Source organism: Cervus canadensis, chromosome 18, assembly GCF_019320065.1.
Source record: "Cervus canadensis isolate Bull #8, Minnesota chromosome 18, ASM1932006v1, whole genome shotgun sequence".
NCBI classification, from domain to species: Eukaryota; Metazoa; Chordata; class Mammalia; order Artiodactyla; family Cervidae; genus Cervus; species Cervus canadensis.
In genome coordinates, this window is record NC_057403.1 from 44,623,838 (window position 1) to 44,628,644 (window position 4,807).

Sequence of the window (4,807 nt, forward strand, 5' to 3'; positions counted from 1 at the left end):
CCAACATAGCCTTCCCTATTATTGAAAAAATAATCCATGTAAGACACTAATCTTATTCAGCTGATGCAGAGAAAAAGAAGAGTGAAAAACATGCCAATTCTTTGTCAATTACACTTTCCATGATTCATCAACTCTCTTCTTGAAGCATAAAATTCCACTTCAGCATAATCCCAAAAACCTGGAAAAGAAAGACTTTAGAAAGCAAAACCCGAAGGAGGAAAAACCAGGGCTGAAATCATGAAAGAAGAGAAATTTTTCATGTGAAGTGACATTGTGTCTACTTCTCCTCAGTGGTATCACAAAGTCTCTTAGATTATCTCCATATAATCACTCTGAGAACCTTTTTCTATCCCTAGGAGTGTTTTGTTTGTTTGTTTTGGTTGAGCTACATGTGGGATCTTAGTTCCTTGACCCAGAATTGAATTGTGCCCCCTGCATTAGAAGTGCAGAGTCTTCAGCAGTAGACCACTAGGGGAGTCCTCTATCACTAGGAGTTTAAGAGAGACCATTAGCAACTGTAAGTCACAAGCCCCTAAGGTTTGATCAAGGTAAGTAGCTAGACGCACATGTAGGGGGAATACTTCTTTTCTGTCCTTGATGTTTCCTTCAGGGTGAAAGGACCATCTCAGATGTGACACCTCTGATTTTCTCCTCTTCATCCCTTCCTCGGAGCAGGAAAGTGATATATTTGATTGTAAACATGAAGGGATTAACTGGCTATGGTAGGTTCGAATCCGACTTTATTCCTCTTGGGAGTGAGCTGTCTGTTGGCAATAAAAATCAGAGTATGATTTCTCTGCTTCTCCTGTCACCCCAAAGGAAGCTTTCCTGGTTCAGTGCTGCCAAGACCAGATAGCTTCCTGACGTGGGCTTTAAAGTTAGTAAACTCATGAGACTATCATTCCTGATGGCTCATCTTCCATCTTTGTTGCTGTCGTTTAATTGCTAAGTCATGTCTACCTCTTTGCAATCCCATGGACTGTAGCCCACCAGGCTCCTCTATCCATGGGATCTCCTAGGCAAGAACATTGGAGTGGGTTGCTATTCCCTTCTCCAGAGGAACTTTCCAACACAGGGATCAAAACCAAATCTCCTATATTGGCAGGTGGATTCTTTACACTGACCCACCATGGAATCCCCGTCTTCCACCCTGGTCTCTGTTAATTTAATAGGGATGACATTTTGGCCTTCATCTTTTTTTTTCTTTGTTTCTTCAACTTACACAGATGCCAGGGTGGTTGGGGACTCTAATTTTCAAGGACCTCCCTCAGAGATTGAGATAGTTGTGTCCTCTTGGGTCATAGCAGGAAACTCACATTATATCTGAAAAGTCCGCCAGCATCTTGGTCCCTTCTCAAGTACCCTGTGCATAGTAAGTATCTTTAGCTCATTTTTAAAAAGTCTCTACTATGTGCTAAGTGGCTCAGACAGTAAAGCGTCTGTCTGCAATACTGGAGACCCGGGTTCGATCCCTGGGTTGGGAAGATCCCCTGGAGAAGGAAATGGCAACCCACTCCAGTACTCTTGCCTGGAAAATCCCATGGACAGAGGAGCCTGGTAGGCTGCAGTCCATGGGGTCACAAAGAGTCAGACACGACTGAGCGACTTTACTTACTTTATTTTACTATGTGCTAAGCTCTATTTTAAGTTTTGATATGACTACAAAATATCTGTGAAACATGGCCTTTTCCTGCAATATTTTACTTAGGGTTAAAACCCATTTTTTTTGTTGTTTTTAAAAAAGGCACAATAGGCCATAAATAGCTGAAACCGTTTATAGGTTGGGTGCTATGTGTTCAGAAGAGAGAGGGATAGTGAAGCTTAGGATTGATGAAGGAGAATTCTTAGAGGAGGAGGCACTGTACTTGAACTAAACCTTTACAGATGAACAGAATTAGAATGATGAAAGGACCATATTAACCATGGTTGTCTTGGTTGCAAGTGATGGAATGACATTCAAACTGGTGCAAGTGAAAGAGGGGATGCTTTGGTTCACAGCTGAAAACCCAGAGGTAGTATCGTGTTAGGCATAGCTGGATCCTTGGTGGTCAGTGGTACTCTCCAAGTTTGGTTTCATCTTCTTCATTTCTCTCTCTTTTATTTTCTAGCCAAGCCACATGCAGGATCTTAGTTCCCCAACCAGAGTAGAACCTGTAACCCCTGCATTGGAAGTGTAAAGTTTTAACCACTGGACCACCAGGAAAGTCCCTCATCTTCTCCATCTCTTGATTTATATCTCCTTTGCCTTATGTTGGCTTTATTCCCAGACAGGTCATCTCTTTGGTAACAAGATACCTGCCAGGATTTCCAGACGTAAATCTCATCAGCAATCTCAACAAAAAGCAAACTCTCTTCTTAAAGTTCTAGGTTTCAGCCTCATGGACTCTGACTGGGTCATGTGTCCCCCTTTAAAATAGTCACTGCGGCTGCCTGGCCGTTCTTCTCTGTTGAGTGTCACATGGGTTGACATAGGGGAAGGGATATTTCTTAGGAAATTTAGAATGCCATCAGCAAGACCCATCGGAGAGTAGATATTGGGTAGACAAATGTAAAACATGGCTGTAGGAGGAGGTAAGTCAACAAATATATGAGGGGGTGATGCTGTTTAAGAGATGTTCTATAAATATAAGTAAGTATAAGGGGTTGGCTATGGAGTGGCAGTTGATGTAAAACTTGATTAGGACATCATCCGGTAAGAAAATGCTGTGTCCAAGGAACAAGGGAGAATAAAAATTGATTAGAATGTAAAAATATCTTGAAAATGGTGAGCAAATAAAGCTAGAGAACAGAGTGGACCAAAGCATAGAGGAAGTTGTCTCGAGGCTAGTTAAATTTTATGCCCTTGGCAAAAGCAACTAGCCATTGAGAGAGTTTTAAATATCTCCGTTAAACATTGCACCACATTATTTGCAATGACAGTATACTAAAAAGATGTCCCTACCTGTTTTCATTTTTTTGAAGGGAATGGCAGAGGACTCACCCAAATGCATTCCTAGTGAGAAGCTTGGTGTGAGTCAATAGGGGTAGGCCCTTTTCCTCGACCGGGGAGGGACCGAGTCGGAAGTGGGTGTGAGATCCAACTCTGTCTCACGAGAGGTAAGAAGTCTGTTGGAGGAATTTCTGCAGAAAGTTTTATTTTTCCTAAGAAGGGTCTAAAGGGAGAGACTGTTTTCTTTTTCCATGGGAAGCTGGCCCTAATACCTAGAACTGTTGAACGTTTTTACTACAAGTCTGAGGATGGAGCCCCATGCTAGGAAGACATAAGAACCTAGATCCTTGGTGTCAGAGCACTGCAGTCTGATCTACTTTGGGCTTTCTGTTATGTGACTTGATAAATATCTTTATTGTTTCAGCCAGTTTGAGATAGGTTTTCTGTTATTTGTAGCCAAAAGCAACCTAAGCAATATACTTTGTGTATAGAATATATAGACATAGAAACCTTTATTGTAATATCATTTATTTATTCTTTTATTATTCACACAACAAAACTCACTAAAATAGAAAAGAAAAAGCTATGCTATCAGGTACAGAATTGTATATATATTGGTACTACAGTCTCATGGAAAAAAAAAAGACTAGAAGGAAATTGATCAAAATCTTAATACTTCACTTTAGGGACAGCTATACTTAATATAGAAGGGGCTTCCCAGTTGGCTCAGTGGTAAAGAATCCACCTGTCAATGCAAGAGGCAATGCAGGAGACATGAATTCGATCGCTGTGTAGGGAAGATCCCAGAAGGAAGAAATGGCAACCCACTCCAATATTCTTGCCTAGAAAACTCCATGGACAAAGGAGCCTGGTGGGCTAGAGTTCATGGAGTCTCCAAAGAGTTGGACATGACTGAGCACACATAGAGATGGTGTGGTTTTTTCTTCTGTCTGGTTCTTTTTTTTTTCCCCAAAATGCTATATTGAGAAACTTCTTGCTTTTATAAAAATTAGAAAATGGAAAATTTTTCAAGACCAAAACAATTCAATCAATCTAAATTTTGAGTGATTGGTTATTGTTGATATCTTAATTTTCTGGGTAATTTAGAACCCTTTTGATTCCAAATGTTGTGATTAGCAATTGTTCTGAAATACATGAGTCACTTTTATATCTTAGTAAATTGGGCAGTAACCAGAATGGAATTTTTCTTTGCTGATGGCAGATGTCTCCAGCTTTAGGTCATCTATCTGAAGGTCAAGGCCTGGAATTACAAGCTGAGCTGGTGTGGGAAATTAAGCTTACTCTCTACTGATGGAGTACTGTCCTGGAAATTGCCTGCCCTCCTTGTCCTATATGTGAGTTCCTGGGAGTCATTTGTACTCTATTATTTGAAGGATTTATTTAGAATTTCTTTTTAAATTAGTTTATTTTCCTTCCAGAAAAAGATTTAATTGAAAAGGAAAATTTTTATAACAATGAAAACTGGTATCCTTTGAGATTAATAGAACCTATAAGGATAACCCACATGAAATATAAAGATATTAATCACATTCTCTCTTGATACTATTGAATGTTAAAGGTTCTGAGCCAAGACCTGCTATGTTTTTATTTAAAAGAGAGATTACTAAGTGTTAGAGAGATATTAGAGAGCCTATTAGTACCAAACTGAGTCTTCTTGAGTAGCGGGGAGTGTTGAAAAGGATTAGCTTTCTTTCTAAGAGATTCAATATTATTTAAAATTGCATTCCAGTGTCATTTGAAATCATATCCTCCAGAACACCCAGGGTGACTTATCTTCCATTATTTTTGTGTCACCTGTGTTACCTGCTGCAGTCCACATTTTAGGAAACACTGAATACATCAGTGGGTGCACATTAA